We start from the raw sequence: 18,980 nt of genomic DNA, 5'->3' as shown, positions 1-18,980 counted from the left end.
CAGTAACAATTCTGTCTGTCCCTGAGTAACAATTCTCTGGCACTCAGTAACAATTCTGTCTGTCCCTGAGTAAAAATTCTGTGGCCCTAATTAAAGTTTCTGTGGCCCTAAGTAACAATTCTCTGGCACTCAGTAACAATTCTGTCTGTCCCTGAGTAACAATTCTCTGGCACTCAGTAACAATTCTGTCTGTCCCTGAGTAAAAATTCTGTGGCCCTAATAACGTTTCTGTGGCCCTAAGTAACAATTCTCTGGCACTGAGTAACAATTCTGTCTGTCCCTGATTATGAATTCTGTGGCCCTAACTAGCGTTTCTTTGTCCCTAAATAACGATTCTGTGGCCCTCATTAACAAGTCTGTGTCCCTGAGTAATGGTTCTCTGTCCCTAAGTAACTTTTCTCTGTCCCCAATTATCGTTTCTGTGGCCCTAACTCTGTCCCTGTTCCTAGTACAGAGCGGTCTGCCTCTGTTCAATAACTGCAGGCAAATGAAGAATTCCAAAATGGCCGCTATTTATAGCTCGACCATTACACAGTGCTGGCTGGCTGGCTGCTGATTGGCTGATGCGATCACATGTAGTTGAGGAATGCATTATGGGTCAGCGCGCCTTGTCTGCGCGCCTTCCCAGACATCCCCGCTCCGTCGCCGCACATGTCAGCCGCCATTTTCTGAAAAATTTTGATTCGCGCGTCCGAATTAGGCTATTTTTCGGATTCGGCACGAATCGAAATTTTTCCGATATTCGACTCGAATTCCACTTCGGATACTTCGATTCGCTCATCTCTAATTTTGACCTATATCTTATGCAGTGATTAGAGTCAGCCTGACTGGTTTAGGCGCATTTTGCTTAGCACAACGTACAATTCCCATGTTGGACATTTCTAATATATAAATGTACCAAATGTATATACCCTGGGCTCCAGGGTGCTTCTGTCTGTAGAGGAAACTAGTTTTTCAATTTCCTCAGTGGTTAGTAAAACCCGGTTTGGTACCTGGAGCCTTGAGGTTTCGTAGAGACTTTGTTGGGATGAAATCTCCAATCCTGGGTCCTGGTTTTGGGAATCAACACAATAATTGGACAGGTGCGTGCTAGGCCTTTAGTGGAGACCTGACTATGGCCCTGGGCTCCACCCTAGGCAGACAGAGGAAGTCTCTGTCAAGGAATCAGGAGGGCTTCACTTAGGAGAGAAGTAGGAGCCAGAGCAGCAAGGGGCTGCCAAGTGTATGGACCAAGAATGGTCTGTAGGAGACAGACAAGGGCCTGAAGAATAAAGCCAAAACTGCAATGATGTGTGTGTAAGCCTAGGGAAACACATTGATTTTGTTTTCTGAACTTACTTTGAATAAAATTGGGCAATTAAAACCCTTGAAAAGAAAAAGCTTTACCAATTGAAGCTAGCTCTTCCAATATTTATACAAGTACATAAAATTATCAGAAGTGATAATCCAAAGAATGCATGGAAAAGCTGCCAATGACACATTACATTACCTACCAGAGGTCAGATTCTGCAGAAATCTTCTCCAAGTGACTCCTCACCACAGCAGCCTATTTTCCTATTCAACAATCCATTATTAATACAAAATACAATGACAGAATGAAAACTATGGGGATAGAATCCCATAAGAGTCTCTGTAAAGTTAATAATTCTGCTGGAACTTTTTTGTTTTAACTTTGGACATTATGGAGTGATTTGATTCTAGAGAACATGAAAGAATTACTCAAAGGTATATACCCCTTTCTTTGTGGGAAACAATAAAATATACATTAGTACTGAGAATCCTTTCCCCCAATGAGTGTTATAGGGATCTCATTCTTGGAGATCATCGGGGGTTTGGTCAGATACGTGGCTAAGTTCTGCTCAGGTACTTCCAAAACTGAATTTTTATGATTTAAAACATTGGCTTAAAGAAATGCTGTCTTCTGTCACCAATCCAAGCTCCCTCACCACCTCCCCAGATGATGCCAGAGATTTCTTATGGAGATTAAATTGCTGCCCCAAAACATGAAAATGTTCAGGCCTGGCGATTGGCTAAGCAAGGTCACATGCTCCCATACAACATAAAGCTCTGCTATGTTACAGCAATAGAGTGATGGCTCTAATGGAGCATGGATGAGTAAGTATACCTTGCTGGGGGAGTAGGCTAGAAGGCATAGCCTACTCCCCCAGCAGTGGGATCTGTTCCAAGAATTACACTTTAGAGCCCAACTTTGGGCAGCTAAAAAATTATCCATTCCAGTGAAGCTGCACCTCCACTGCAAGTCTTTATTTTTTTTGTTCCCCCAGACCAAAACAAGCAATTAACTTTACTCTTCCCTACTCCCGCAGCTAGACCAGTCCCAGAAGCCACAATACTAGGCTGGTTTTGAACCTTCATTTGTAGGCTTGCAACCACTAACCTATGAGTTTCCAGGTTTATTTATGGTGCTGATGAAGAGGGATACTCGAAACGTGTTGAAGAAACTTCTACAGCAAGACTGTTGCACTCCCCCCCCCCTTTTTTCTTTTTTGCTTTGGATTGGTGAAATCCAGAGAAGTGATCACAAGCTGGAGACCTTGGGCACCCATACTGCGTGCAGTGGTGGGGGGGTACCGAGTTTGGGTATTCTAATTTTTGGCATATGCTACATGTACCGTGCTTTTCATAATTACTAGCATATATTGTCCTTTCTTTCTCTTGTACTTTTTGTATGCTCAATTTTAGGGTGCTCTGTACTGTAATTTTTTTGGTTGTCTTTCAAACTATGTAAAAACCATTTGACTAGGAAATGCATAAAAAAAAGACTGTTACACTTAAACAGGGGTGGACTGACAACTCATGGGGCCACCGGGCAATAGGGGATCATGGGGCCCTTGTGTCCTTGCCCACACTCAAAAAAAACAATGAAAAAAGGTACCAGGGGCATCTCATGGGGCCCCTTACTGACCCCAGGCCCTCGGGCAGTGCCCGAGTAACCAAATGGTCAGTCCGCCCCTGCACTTAAACATCTGGTGTTCTGTTTCTCTATGGTCTAAAACTACAGTGTATATTTATAGATATGGTTTTATGTTCTGCAATAAAGATGTAAAAATGGTGTATATATATACATAAACACATATATATATATTATATATACTGTATATATTTTTTTAACTTTGTCTTTTAATTATTTGGTGCCAAGAAAGTCCCATACACCCACGATACAAATTATTGGGTAGACTATTTCTGGGATGTTGGCACCCTAGTAGCCTCCAGTCACACCAGTTATCTTCTGTCACATTTTTGCAAACCTACTGGTGTATAGCCAGCCTAAGTGCTGTGGTGTCATCCACTGGCCCCTACATGACTACTGTGTCCTGTATTGATATAGGGGTGGGAAGCCACTGAGAGGCTGGCTTATAAGCATTGTGCATTCACAATCAAATTCCTTGTTTTATTTTATAATGTTGCTATTAGCAATCAAATGGTTAGCGGAGTGTGGTCTAGGACTCATAAAAAAAGTGTAGTTTTTTTTGTATTTTGTATTTGATCTAGGTAAAACAGGTAATAAAACTGTTACATGAGGCTTCAACAAAATGGCGGCCGTCTGCACACAGACACTGATTCTCCGTTGCATGAATGTGAATAAAATGAGTAAAAGTTGGCATCAGCTCCTGTTCTACACCTGTAGAGAACTCCTCAGATGTGTTGCGCCCTTTTCGGGGTTAATCATAGGCAGAGTATGTTACAGGAGGGATTTAGCAAAACAAAAACTGCTGTGTTAATTCTAGTGGCAGACCACATTGTCATTTTTTTTTTTTGCCCAAAGTTCCTCTTTAATTAGAACGGAGTTCAGCTGATAGGTACGGACTTGGAAGCTACAGTGCAGATACTGCAGCAACACAGACACAGTATCGCTGTTTTCCATGCTGTCTTTCCAGCAATTCACACATTATTTTACTATCTTTTGCATGGAACTCCCAGCTGGTGGAAGGGGTTGAATGGTTTCCAGCAGAGAACCAAGCTCTTCCAAGCTCTTCAAGCTGTTCATCCTCATAATACAGCCATTATTTGACTATGATCTGGGACAAATCAATGCAACAAACACAAGCTGACAATAACATTAGCAGATTGGTGAAGGTTCGGAGAGAAGACATATGGCTTTGTTTAACAGGAGATGCTATCTGCTTCGATAATAAATGCTCCGCTAGTTAAGAGATCCTGACACGCTGCCCAAATACGTGAGATGATTGTCTACTAGGAGCTATGTTGGAAAAACAATAATGTGTCCATGGGGATTCTGTGATCTCTGTGGGTGATCAGTGTTGGGGAAAAAAAAAAATTTGTTGTCCGTAATAAAGTCCTATATTGTTCTCCTGAGATTAAACCTATACCATGGTGGCTCTTTAAGGGCTTGTTCACACTGGCATGCACGCTAAAACAATTGGAACAGGTACATTCAGAGCATGCTTTGCATTTTCAAAATGCATGCAAAGCATTACGTGACTGGATGGTGTTGGGAGCATGACATCACTGCCCCGCCTCTCCACTTCATCCAATCAGAGAACACTTTGCATTCACTGAGAAAATGTAAAGCATTCTACTGCTTGGGGCCCTGGTTGTTCTCTTTTTCCCTTACTCTGAGCATACTCAGGTAAATTGTAAATACCATGTGATATACACACAGATATTGTTATATGTTATGTACTTTAGGAATATGTGTTAATTGAATGTATTTCCATACCTAGAGAGATTCATCTATTCTTCTTATAGCTCCTGATGAAGTGGATATATTCCAAGAAACGCGTCAAGCTTTTTTGGAAAATGATATCTGTATATGTTTATTTGTACATATGTAATGTTTAATTGAATCCAATGTAAATTGGCGAAAATGTGCCACTTTAGTATGTTTTTATTTGACATGTAACTGATATATTGGTTTTAGAAGAACTTTTGTACAAATAAACTTTATATATTTTTAATATAATTTTTTTCTTCCCGTAGCCTCCCTGGCGGTATTCCTGAGTGTAGCTCGGGGTAAAGTTTCAGTACCACAAGCGGTAACCCTGAGCTACACTCGGGCTTACCATGCGACGCTGCTCCGGGATCTTTTCTTCTCTTACCTTGTCCTGCGCTCCCGCGATGTCCCTCCTGCAGTGTCCTCGGCAATGTCCTCCGGCGGATGCCGGCTTCTGTCATCTGTGTTCCGTCCCCTGCGACGTCGGGACGTACGGGGGACGGAACCGGCGGGAAATTTGAACATGACAAAAAATGACATTCCCTAAATACACTAAAATCACATAGTAAAACATTACTGTACCAAAACATTTCACATACATTTTGTCTCGAGTGCTTTGTCCGGCGCCCTGCCTGCATTTTTACCGTTCTTTCTGCCTGGAAACTGAGAAATGTCCATGGCGTCCAAAAAGCGTCCCTTTAGGTCAAAAGCGGTTTTAGACCGGCTAGAGAACAGCGATAGTAAATCAGAACCACTTGCAGAATTGAGTGATAATGATTCGTGGGGGAAATTCGTCATCAGACGCTGAAAACGATTTTGCAACTTTGCTCAGCGATGTGCGAACTTGGCGCTATATTTCAAATTTCAGTGTTTTTGGTTTGATTATATTATTGAATTACATTTATTATTATATTATTTTTTAAAATTATTATTTATTAAATTATAAATTATGATTTCGTGTTTCAAATTGTAACATACCCGGGATGTTTACTAGACTCTTGTTCGGACAGATTTCAGTGCGTTATTCCTAAAAATTACAGGCCTACAATAAAAAAAATACATATTTCCATGCAAAAAAAATGTACCGCTTTGAGCACAGAAATATGGACATAATCAGACCGCTAGGGAGGTTAAATGTCCCACCATGTCAAATAGTTTCAATTATTTAAGGCCTTAGGATGATGCCACAATTGTGTCAGTTTCTACCACAGTGGTCCTATAGAATCATCCTATAGCAGCCGGGTCTCCCAGTCTCTAGTTAGACATCTCGGGGGAGATTTACTAAGCTGGAGAGTCCAAAATCAGACTCCCTTCTGCATAGAAACCAATCAGCTTCCAGGTTTCATTGCCAAAGCTTCATTGAACAAGCTGAGGTTAGAAGCTGATTGGTTTCTATGCAGAAGGGAGTCTGATTTTGGACTCTCCAGCTTTAGTAAATCTCCCCCCTCAAGTCTATGGTTAGCCTCACTTTTCGGACATCACATGTTAATTAGTGATAAAGTTTGGATTTGAGCCAACCATGATTTTGTGGTGAATTTGCCAGCTTCAGATTCACACGTGCCTTGTATTTCTGTTTTTGCCATGTTGAACCTTTTTAAAACCATAATGCACTGCATGGTCTTTAAACCACGATCAACATTTTTCTTTCTGCATTATTAGGGGGAGCGGTCCTTTCTTTCTGTTGTCCTGTCAATATCAAAGCCTCTTACTCTTTTCTATATTATAGGGTTTTGTTTTTTTTTTAGTTTGTGTTGCTAGGGCATTTTTTCAAGTTTGGGTTCTCAAAATGTCAAAATGCAGCACTTGTTGCTGACCGGTTTTTGGAGCTGCTTTGTTGTGCGCAGCAAGCTGCTGCTTTGTTGTGTGCAGCAAAGGCATCTCACATTGCTTACATTCACCTTTCCCCCTTATTGTCATAGTAAAGATAAGTTAGGCATACATCTACCCCCCAAAAAAGAGACAAGCAGGCCTAAAGGCAGAGGTTCTGTTTGTGTTTCCATTTGTACTCAGCATGCTGCCACATTGCTGTGCACCACACGTTCGCCTCCCTATATTCCTTGTTTACATGAAAGCTAGGCAATCACCCACAAAAATAAAAAAATAATGACTATGGGAAAAAATGGGAGGCAGAGGTGTCTGTGCATGGAAGTTGAAGGGGCTAGCACAGGGGTGGGCAAACTTTTTGACTTGAGGGCCGCAATGGGTTCATATATTGGACCCGGGGGCCGGACCAAGAGTAGATGAATGATGTGTATGTGTCATCCATAGTAAGTATAGTAATATTCCCCCATAGTAAGCATAGTAATTAATCCCCCATATAGTAATTCATCCCCCATAGTAATTCATCCCCCATATAGTAATTCATCCCCCCATAGTAATTCATCCCCCATAGTAATTCATCCCCCATATAGTAATTCATCCCCCATAGTAATTCATCCCCCATATAGTAATTTATCCCCCATATAGTAATTCATCCCCCATAGTAATTCATCCCCCATATAGTAATTCATCCCCCATATAGTAATTCATCCCCCATAGTAATTCATCCCCCATAGTAATTCATCCCCCATATAGTAATTCATCCCCCATATAGTAATTCATCCCCCCTATAGTAAGTCCCCCATATAGTAATTCATCCCCCATATAGTAATTCATCCCCCCTATAGTAAGTCCCCCATATAGTAATTCATCCCCCATATAGTAATTCATCCCCCATAGTAATTCATCCCCCATAGTAATTCATCCCCCATATAGTAATTCATCCCCCATATAGTAATTCATCCCCCCTATAGTAAGTCCCCCATATAGTAATTCATCCCCCATATAGTAATTCATCCCCCCTATAGTAAGTCCCCCATATAGTAATTCATCCCCCATATAGTAATTCATCCCCCCTATAGTAAGTCCCCCATATAGTAATTCATTCCCCATATTGTGTCAATTTACTTACCTTTGCTCCGCACGTTCCTCTCGCCGTGTTCCCGCACCGTTCTGGTCTTCAGGGCGGACTGTGAGAGGAGCCTAGCTCCCCTCACGTTCATCACGCTGCCCCGCCTACACACACATCCTGACAGCCTCACATCACGCTCCGCGGGCCGGATTAAAAGGTCCGCCGGGCCGTAGTTTGCCCATTGCTGGGCTAGCAGGTCCAGCAGGACAAAGTGGTGGTTAGGGTTGCACAAAACATGGCCGATCAATCCAGCCACATCCAGTACAGGAGTGCTGATTAAAAACAAATCCACAGCAAAGCCTACTGTCATTGAAAACCGCATGGTTCCATGACACCATGTACAGGATTATGCCATCACATAATCCTGCAATTTAAAGGATTTGTCCACATTTCATTTGGTCCCCAAGGGGCCACAAAACAACCGCCATCCCCATATGTTTACTTTATATATTTTAATCAGCACAACGGAGCTCAACTCCCCGCGCTATACGTGTGGCAATAGCCTGCCCAGCAACCCCACTAGAGGCCACAATTGCTTATCAAGCTCCCATTGATTTCAACATGGTTTGTAGCGAAATTCACGGTTCAACTATTTTTGTATGGATTTTTAGAACCCTCAGTGAATGGAATCTCAGTGGTTTCCCCTCATCCCTAATGCTAATCCATCTGATACAGGTTATGGTAAATTCCAATATATTATACTTGCCAGGATGGGATTTTTCACAGCTAATTTCCTTCACAGTAACTGTCTTCTGGATTCCCAGGTAATGTATTCCTACTCAGCTTCTCCACTCCTCCCTCAGCTTCTCCTTCTTATGCGAGCCATAGATGGGATGAAAAACGGCCGAAAATCGGCCGAAAAAAGAAAAAATCGTCCGATTTCGGATCGTTAGTGCCATAATCGGTCGGCCATTTTTAGTGATTTTTGCCCTTTTCAATTATCGGTCCTGCTGGAAAATAATCTGCCAAATTTGTCGTTCTGCCGATTTTCACGGCAATAATGGACAAATCTGACGATCTTTTTTTCCGATTTTAAAAAATGTGTATGAGCAGTGACATGAAAGAAGAAGGAAAAGAAGAAAAGGAATGAAATAGAATATGAATGAGAAGAAGAAATAGAATATGTATCACAAGAAGAAATAGAATATAAAGCAGAAGAAGAAATAGAAGAAATAGAATATGAAGCAGAAGAGGAAAAGAAGAAATAGAATATGAAGAAGAAGGAGAAAAAGAAGAAATAGAATATGAAGAAGAAGAAAATAAGAAATAGAATATGAGAAGAGGAAAAAGAAGAAATAGAATATGAAGAAGAGGGAGAAATAGAAGAAATAGAATATGAAGAAGAAGAAAAAGAAGAAATAGAATATGAAGAAGAAGAGGAAAAAGAAGAAATTGAATATGAAGAAGCAGAAAAAAAAGAATTTCAGTCCGATATTATATTTGACATTTAAAAGTATAGCAACATTGTATCTATTTTATCTGAATAGAAACATCTGTATCCGAAATGGATACAAATAGATACAATGTTGCAACTTTTTCTTCTTATTATTCATATTCTATTTCTTCTATTTCCTCTTCTTCTGCATATTCTATTTCTTCTTCATATTCTATTTCTTCTTCATATTCTATTTCTTCTTTTTATTCATATTCTAATTCTTCTTCTTCTGCATATTCTACATAATTGCCGGCCATAGATGGGACAAAAATCAGCCGACTTTTTTTTACCAATGGTGGTAACGTCGGCTGATTGAACGACCAATTTTTCATTTTTCCAAAAAAAAAAAGCAGCCGGTTTTCTCCCTGTCTATGGCCTGCATTAGTCTGTCAGAGCCTGGGGTCTGACCAAGTGTCTGTTTCTCTTACATACAGAGTGTGCAAATCCACCAAATCTACTCTTGTCCCCTGGAATTTATTTAAGGTAGGCCTGAACTCAAAAAGTGTTATCTGGAAATTGTGCCTAAACAGTACCTTTTGTCCTGAATTCCTAAATTACTTCTGAAAAGAAAGGAGTGTACTGTCTGACTGTTCTAATAACTGTATATCAGCAGTATAAGGCATTGTATATCTGCAGATCGTCTAAGGCATTGCTGCCTCTGACTACAGGTAATAATAGTTTTGGAGTGAGATTTTTCCCACTGTTCTCCTTGCTGGAGATGAATCTGTACCTGAGGACCTGCAATGCAAAGATCTCCCTGCTTCTGCTTCATTTATTCTGTGGATCTGTTCCTTCACCTCTCCTACTATTTTTTAAAGAGGAGCTCCAGTCTTTTAAAAAAAATAATAAATGTTAACAGCTACAAATACTGTCGCTTCTGACTGTTAGAAAAAGAAAAAAAAGACACTTAGCAGCCCAGGGATCCAGTGCTTTCTTCACCCGTCTGGTTTTTCACCTGTCTTTGGGTCCCTGGAGCCACCACAGTGACTTGTGGGAAACCAGCTGTGACTTCCTGCTGGCTCACAGCTTTCACCACACTGCGCATGCATGACACCCACTGCGCTCTCTGAATGGTCCTGCAGCCTCCTAGGACCTGTGATGTGTCCTAGGTGGTTGCAGGCAGGGGGAGGTGTGGGGGAGGGGCATAAGTGAAAACGGCTAAGTTTTGACTCGAAACTAGAAAAAAAAAAAAGAAGAGCAATGAGAAGAGGGGAGCAGAGGATAATCGGAACGTCTCTTTTCAGGTAGAGTTCTGCCAGGGGCGGACTGACCATTTGGGAACTCGAGGGTCCGGGGTCAGTAGGAGGCCCCATAAGATGCACCTGGTACCTTTCATATGCTTTTTTGGGTGTGGTTTGAGCATGGGTGAGGACATAGGGGCCCCATGATCCCCTGTTGCCCGGGGACCCCATGAGTTCCGCATTAAATAATACCTATTATCACACCACTAGTCATGGTGACATGAGTAAGCAAAGTTCTGAATTTAGAAAAATGCCCTCTGCTTGCCAAATTTGGGTACACCTTTCACAGTACAGCTACGTCCCAGTGTAGACAAATATGAGTAAAAGATGTCTTAAAAATTATTTTGAAACATCGTCTATATCAAGAATGTTAATACTGTTAATGTAACAAAATGCAAAAAACCCCTGATACATACTAAAACCCCTGATACATACTAAAACCCCTGATACATACTAAAAACCCTGATACATACTAAAAACCCTGCCAATCCTACAGTATTTAGATGTTATATTAAAAAGACAAAGTATAATAAATAAAGTAAATTAAACTGATTTAAACCATTATAGCTTCGCTGCCACCTTCTGGTGAAAACTGGTATCGCTACAATTATCACAAATATAATGGAGCTCTATGAGAACAGTTGGACATCAACATGAACTATTTTTAATCCTTATGCTATTAGCATTAGTAAGTAGACAGGAAGGTATATTATAGTCACTTGTTTTAAAACATTTTTTTTACATCTCTTTAGTTGCTTTCTGGCCTAGGTCAAAATGATGTCATGCATCCCAGGAGCCTTCAGGGGCATTTTTTCTTTTTCATCCGGAGGAGGAGCTTTCTCAGCTAAGCACACCCACCAGCCTGCATTCCTGAGCAAAGGGCAGATGGATTCCAGAAAGTAAATGCTACACGAATCATGTACCCTTACCAGGGGCGGACTGACCGTTTGGAAACTCGGGCACTGTCCGAGGGCCGGGGTCAGTAGGGGGCCCCATGAGATTTCCCTGGTACCTTTTTCATAGGCTTTTTTGAGTTTGGGCAAGGACACAGGGGCCCCATGATCCCCTATTGCCTGGGGGCCCCATGAGTTGTCAGTCCGCCCCTGACCCTTACTCAAGATGGCCGTAGCTAGAAATGCTAGGGGGTGCTTTTTAAAGTGATTTCTTCACACTAAAGCATGGAAACATGGAAGAATGGGAGGGTTTGCTTTGAATATTACCAGCATATTAAATAGTGTTTCTCAGTTTTTGGTCTTTAGATACATACAAGTTCTGCTTTAAGGAGTTATTTCCACTGTTGCAGTTACCTACAATTTGGTAAGAAACCAAACCTCAGAGAAACAGCATGTAATACTCGACAGCATGGCGTTAGTAATAGACTATGTGTTTAAGTGGGAATCAGTTTATAAAAATGCAGCCTGTAGCTTTTTACCCCCTGGTTTCCACAATGCTTCAACCCCCTCACCCTCGCCCAGCATGCAGACCATAAGAAAAAAGCACGCAGACCTCAAGCAAATTAAAGTGTTACTAAACCCACAACAGTACAATCAGTCTGTAGATGGAGTAAAGCATGCTTGTTATACTCACTGTGGAACCTAAGGGGTTAATCCTCTGCATTGTGTAAAAAGGCAGTTTGATCCTGTCTTCTCTGATCCTACCCTTGTTCAAATGTCCCCGTCTTATCTCCTGATAAGAGAGACTGAACCGTATGCCATTCTGCACATGCTCAGTTTAGTGTGTATTGCTAGAGAGGTTGTTTTTTTTCTTGGGAGAGAGCATGTGATCAGCACAGGGCCAACCATCACTGTCCAGAGAGAAGTCAGGGGTTCTGCATTCTCATGGAGCAGAAAAAAAACTCCTCCTACAAGCTTTGACCAGTGCTCTGCTGAATACTGAAAGAAGTCACAAGACTGCTATATACTGCTGATGAGAAAAGGTTTTAGCAGTTTATATTTACTAAAATAATTGCATTTCCATGTTGTGTGTACTGTGGGAGACCAGATATAGTGAATGCAGGGTCCGGGAAGACCAGATATAGTGAATGCAGGGTCCGGGAAGACCAGATATAGTGAATGCAGGGTCCGAGGAGACCAGATATAGTGAATGCAGGGTCCGGGGAGACCAGATATAGTGAATGCGGGGTCCGGGGAGAGCGGATATAGTGAATGCAGGGTCCGGGGAGACCGGATATAGTGAATGCAGGGTCCAGGGAGACCAGATATAGTGAATGTGGGGTCCGGGGAGACCAGATATAGTGAATGAAGGGTCCGGGGAGAGCGGATATAGTGAATGCAGGGTCTGGGGAAAGCAGATATAGTGAATGCAGGGTCCGGGGAGACCAGATATGGTGAATGCAGGGTCCGGGCAGAGTGGATATAGTGAATGCAGGGTCCGGGGAGAGCGGATATAGTGAATGCAGGGTCCTGGGAGACCAGATATAGTGAATGCAGGGTCCGGGGAGACCAGATATAGTGAATGCAGAGTCCGGGGTTTAGTAACACCTTAACAGAATTTAGTCTAACACTCAGCTTTGCCCCATTCACAAAGAACAAATTTAAAATTCATAAATGCAGTACACCTCATGGTATCGATTGGTGCCCCCTGGTGCTATTTAATTTTTTTTTTTGAATGCAGGGTCCGGGGAGACCAGATATAGTGAATGCGGGGTCCGGGGAGAGCGGATATAGTGAATGCAGGGTCCGGGGAGAGCGGATATAGTGAATGCAGGGTCCGGGGAGACCGGATATAGTGAATGCGGGGTCCGGGGAGACCAGATATAGTGAATGCAGGGTCTAGGGAGACCGGACATAGTGAATGCGGGGTCTGGGGAGACCAGATATAGTGAATGCAGGGTCCGGGGAGACCGGATATAGTGAATGCAGGGTCCTGGGAGACCAGATATAGTGAATGCGGGGTCTGGGGAGACCAGATATAGTGAATGCAGGGTCCTGGGAGACCAGATATAGTGAATGCGGGGCCGGGGAGACCGGATATAGTGAATGCAGGGTCCAGGGAGACCGGATATAGTGAATGCAGAGTCCGGGGAGACCGGATATAGTGAATGCAGGGTCCGGGGAGACCAGATATAGTGAATGCAGGGTCCAGGGAGAGCGGATATAGTGAATGCAGGGTCCAGGGAGATCAGATATAGTGAATGCGGGGTCCGGGGAGACCAGATATAGTGAATGCAGGGTCCGGGGAGCCCGGATATAGTGAATGCAGGGTCCTGGGAGACCAGATATAGTGAATGCAGGGTCCAGGGAGAGCGGATATAGTAAATGCAGGGTCCAGGGAGACCAGATATAGTGAATGCAGGGTCCGGGGAGACCAGATATAGTGAATGCAGGGTCCGGGGAGACCAGATATAGTGAATGCAGGGTCCGGGGAGACCAGATATAGTGAATGCAGGGTCCTGGGTTTAGTAACACTTTCAGTAAAAATGCATGCAAACTTCAAGCAAAAATGTATGTGTTTTCCAAACCACAAGAGCGTCAATGGGCCTTAAAGCTGAATTATAGGCAGCTATTAAAGACACAAATGAATTAGACTATGTATTCCTTACTCCATGGTTATTTATTAATACAAACAGTGTAGATACCTGAATTAGAGTTTGTATCAACCTCGTGCAATTCTTTGTACAGTAGAGCACAGGCTGGAGGTGGGGAGAAGCAGCACAAGGAGCCAATCAGCTGTGCTGCAGTGCTCATGTATGACACAGAATATGCTGATAGAAGGACAGAGCAGAAAGACAGAGAGGGGAGCTCATCACTCTGCTGCTTCTCCTTTTACTTTCCAGCCACTGGCTGGGGAAGGGACAAGACCTAACAGCAACAAATGAAGTCTCCTACCCTGCCAGACAGAGATGTGCTTTGTGGCAGAGCTGTGTATATCTCCAAACTGGATAGACAGACATACAAATCCTATGGCAGGTAAAACAGACCTCTTATAGATAATCTGTGTATTTAACTGTTTGCCTGGAGATCTGCTAATTGTAAATGGAGAACATGTATGGGTATTACAAAAGCCTTTTGAAAAACGCACTCAATTGGAAATACTTGCATTTTCCGACAGCCCTGTTGTGGTTGTCTCTTTCTAAAATATCTGCACCATTCTCTCTGTAGGCACAAGTTTATATGATTTCCAGTTGCAATGCGTCATCCTTTCCTTAGAAAGATGTTTGATTGAGGAATTATCAGGATGCGAGCTGGTCAATGACTGTAGACTGCTTTGCAGAAAGTATGAAAGACCTAGAGGCTGCTAGAATCATTCTTGTTAGCTTTCACCCATGTTATTTGAAGAAAAGGGCCTCTCCGTCTTCGCAACCTTTAGAAAATATTAGCGAGAATCCGATTTTCCAGGGGAAAAAAATCCCATAAGCCTTCCCTTTGAGAATCGCGGCTGATGAGCTTAAGACTGGCAAGAAGGCAGGCGTCTTCGAAAATTCTGAATAGGCCCTTTAAATCTTTTACCAATGCCTGTATATGTGACAATTCTATTAGTGTTCAATTCTTTTTTCAAAGTAGAACAATCCCAGCCTTTGATTGACAAGCAGGAGATGGATCGTTTGCAGCCTTGTTTAAGGGCACATGTAGAGTGCTCACAGCCTAATAGGTGTTTACATGATATATGGAGGTGATTATTTATGGTCTTTGTTAAGGGAATATTAAAATCTCTCAGCGCAGGGAAGAGATGAGCCTGAAAAGGAGACACGACCCAATGATAAAAGGTTGTATTGAAGCTAGGAAAATTACCTTGTCAGCCAGACAGCTGTTCAGACTGTCATCTTCAAGAAATGTAAACAGATCTCAATGAATGCCAATCTTCAACCACTTTCTACAAAAATGCGCATCGCGTAGCTGTCCATTGTTGGCGTGTGAGACCAATAAACCTAAAAAGAAAATGTTTGCTATGAAAAACAAATGTATACAATGTATACCTATATATTTTAAAGAACCCAAACACATCCATTAGATCAGTGGTTCTCAACCATCCTAATGCCGCGACCCTTTTATACAGTTCCTCATGTTGTGGTGACCCCCAACCATAAAATTATTTTTGTTGCTATTTCATAACTGTAATTTTGCTACTATTATGAATCGAAATGTAAATATCTGATATGCCTGATGTATTTTCATTGTTACAAACTGAACATAATTAAAGCATAGTGATTAATCACAAAAACAATTATAATTATAATTCATGAGTGTCCTTTTACCTCCAATACTGCTGCTTTCAACACAGTAGCTGCTTTCAACACAGTAGCTGCTTTCAACACAGTAGCTGCTTTCTACACAGTAGCTGCTTTCTACACAGTAGCTGCTTTCAACACAGTAGCTGCTTTCTACACAGTAGCTGCTTTCAACACAGTAGCTGCTTTCTACACAGTAGCTGCTTTCTACACAGTAGCTGCTTTCAACACAGTAGCTGCTTTCAACACAGTAGCTGCTTTCTACACAGTAGCTGCTTTCTACACAGTAGCTGCTTTCTACACAGTAGCTGCTCTTTACACATGTGTGACTGGTCCACATAAGTACATTATGGCGCCAACCCTGTCACATACACCTGTATTTGTACAGGGTCTATGTGATGGGGTTGGCGCAATGATGTCATCACACCGAGTACTCGTATGTGGGCGTATCTGCATGTGGGTGGACCCGCCTGGAGACGGATAGAGGAGCGGTGTACCCTTTAATACAGTTCTTCATGTTGTGGTGACCCCCAACCATAAAATTATTTTTGTTGCTACTTCATAACTGTAATTTTGCTACTATTATGAATCGAAATGTAAATATCTGATATGCCTGATGTATTTTCATTGTTACAAACTGAACATAATTAAAGCATAGTGATTAATCACAAAAACAATTATAATTATAATTCATGAAGTGTCCTTTTACCTCCAATACTGCTGCTTTCTACACAGTAGCTGCTTTCTACACAGTAGCTGCTTTCAACACAGTAGCTGCTTTCTACACAGTAGCTGCTCTTTACACATGTGTGACTGGTCCACATAAGTACATTAGGGCGCCAACCCTGACACATACACCTGTATTTGTACAGGGTGTATGTGATGGGGTTGGCGCAATGATGTCATCACGCCGAGTACTCGTATGTGGGCGTATCTGCATGTGGGGGGACCCGCCTGGAGACGGATAGAGGAGCGGTGTCTCGGTTTCTAAGACCATCGGAAATATGTGTTTTCCGATGGTCTTAGGCGACCCCTGTGAAAGGGTCGTTCGACCCCCAAAGGGGTCGCGACCCACAGGTTGAGAACCGCTGCATTAGATGCTTCTACATCCATTAGATCAGTGGTTCTCAACCATCCTAATGCCGCGACCCTTTAATACAGTTCCTCATATTGTGGTGACCCCCAACCATAAAATTATTTTTGTTGCTACTTCATAACTGTAATTTTGCTACTATTATGAATCGAAATGTAAATATCTGATATGCCTGATGTATTTTCATTGTTACAAACTGAACATAATTAAAGCATAGTGATTAATCACAAAAACAATTATAATTATAATTCATGAAGTGTCCTTTTACCTCTAATATTGCTGCTTTCTACACAGTTGCTGCTTTCAACACAGTAGCTGCTTTCTACACAGTAGCTGCTCTTTACACGAGTGACTGGTCTTCATAAGTACATTATGGCGCCAACCCTGTCACATACACCTGTATTTGTACAGGGTGTATGTGATGGGGTTGGCGCAATGATGTCATCACGCCGAGTACTCGTATGTGGGCGTATCTGCATGTGGGCGGACCCGCCTGGAGACGGATAGAGGAGCGGTGTCTCGGTTCCTAAGACCATCGGAAATATGTGTTTTCTGATGTTCTTTGGCGACCCCTGTGAAAGGGTTGTTCGACCCCCAAAGGGGTCGCGACCCACAGGTTGAGAACCGCTGCATTAGATGCTTCTACATCCATTACATCAGTGGTTCTCAACCATCCTAATGCCGTGACCCTTTAATACAGTTCCTCATGTTGTGGTGACCCCCCAACCATAAAATTATTTTTGTTGCTACTTCATAACTAATTTTGCTACTATTATGAATCGAAATGTAAATATCTGATATGCCTGATGTATTTTCATTGTTACAAACTGAACATAATTAAAGCATAGTGATTAATCACAAAAACAATTATAAATATAATTCATGAAGTGTCCTTTTATCTCCAATACTGCTGCTTTCAACACAGTAGCTGCTTTCTACACAGTAGCTGCTTTCAACACAGTAGCTGCTTTCTACACAGTAGCTGCTTTCTACACAGTAGCTGCTCTTTGCACATGAGTGACTGGTCCACATAAGTACATTATGGCACCAACCCTGTCACATACACCTGTATTTGTACGGGGTGTATGTGATGGGGTTGGCGCAATGATGTCATCACGCCGGGTACTCGTATGTGGGCGTATCTGCATGTGGACGGACCTGCCTGGAGACGGATAGAGGAGCGGTGTCTCGGGTCCTAAGACCATCGGAAATATGTGTTTTCTGATGGTCTTAGGCGACCCCTGTGAAAGGGTCGTTCGACCCCCAAAGGGGTCACGACCCACAGGTTGAGAACCACTGCATTAGATGCTTCTACATCTTAGCTGAAAAAACAGAAGTTAGTGGTGTGCTGCAAACCGTTTTCCCCTTTCCCCTAAAAACTCCAGTTTCCTCCCACACTCCAAAGACATACTAGTAGGTTAATTGGCTCCTGTCTAAATTGGCCCTAGTATGTGTATGTATGAATGTGAGTTAGGGACTTTAGATTGTACGCTCCTTGAGGGGTAAGGACCTTAGATTGTACACTCCTTGAGGGGTAAGGACCTTAGATTGTACGCCCCTTGAGGGTTAGGGACCTTAGATTGTATGCCTCTTGAGGGTTAGGGACTGATGTGAATGTACAATATATGTGTAAAGCACTGAGTAAATTGACGGTGCTATATAAGTACCTGAAATAAATAATAAATAAATAAACTATCCTGTAGGGAAGCCCACAGTCATCAGATATTAAAGGGTTTGTTTTACGACCGGCATCTACAGGCGTTGGGCTCATGTTAATGTGGAAATGCAGTTAGATTTCTGATGCATTCCTCTAGCAGTTCTGATCAGTGTGAGATGCATCTAACATCATTTGGGTTCATTGACAGGTACATTACACCTACATTTGACCTTTTTCTTAGCTGCATCAACCTGAATCGAGCTGCTTTTGTGTTCTTATTGACTTGTAGAAGAACATATGCAGTTTGGACCTCAAAAAAGGCCTGTAGGCACAGAACCTTAATAAAAGTTCCACCATGTTTGGGGGGTCATATAACATGCTCTTCTTCAGGGCTTCCAAGGAAAAAAACTATACGTCCTAAAGAGGGACCATAGTTAACGAAGAAAAATATACCTTGTGTACATGGATACAACATGGCCATAATATATCAAATAACAAAGATAAATTTCACTGTTGCTTTTCCAGCTAGTTTTTTTAAATAGCTATCACCTGGCCCAAACTAAATGAACCCCTTGCTCTGCAGAGGTGACTCGTGGGGGTTTATTTACTAAAACTGGAGAGTGCAAAATCTGATGCAGCTCTGCAGAGAAACCAATCAGCTTCCAGGTTTTATTGTCAAAGCTGAACTGAACAAGCTGAAGTTAGAAGCTGATTGGCTCC

The 18,980-nt window shown here is 42.3% G+C and overlaps 1 long non-coding RNA gene across 1 annotated transcript in view; it reads right to left on the bottom strand.

Annotated features, from left to right (window-relative positions):
* LOC149436715 (uncharacterized) overlaps positions 1–18,980 on the bottom strand; it is an 80,726-nt gene that overhangs the window by 48,086 nt on the left and 13,660 nt on the right. The window contains exon 2 of the long non-coding RNA XR_016308268.1: positions 15,074–15,210. This is a non-coding gene — a long non-coding RNA (uncharacterized LOC149436715). The remainder of the gene's footprint in view (positions 1–15,073; positions 15,211–18,980) is intronic.

The sequence above is a fragment of the Staurois parvus genome, unplaced genomic scaffold (genome assembly GCF_062004578.1).
Source record: "Staurois parvus isolate SC_StPar_1 unplaced genomic scaffold, SC_StPar_1.0 ptg001349l, whole genome shotgun sequence".
In the NCBI taxonomy this organism is placed as follows: Eukaryota; Metazoa; Chordata; class Amphibia; order Anura; family Ranidae; genus Staurois; species Staurois parvus.
The sequence above is the reverse complement of the archived record's forward strand: the minus strand, read 5'-3'. Positions and strand labels throughout refer to the sequence as shown.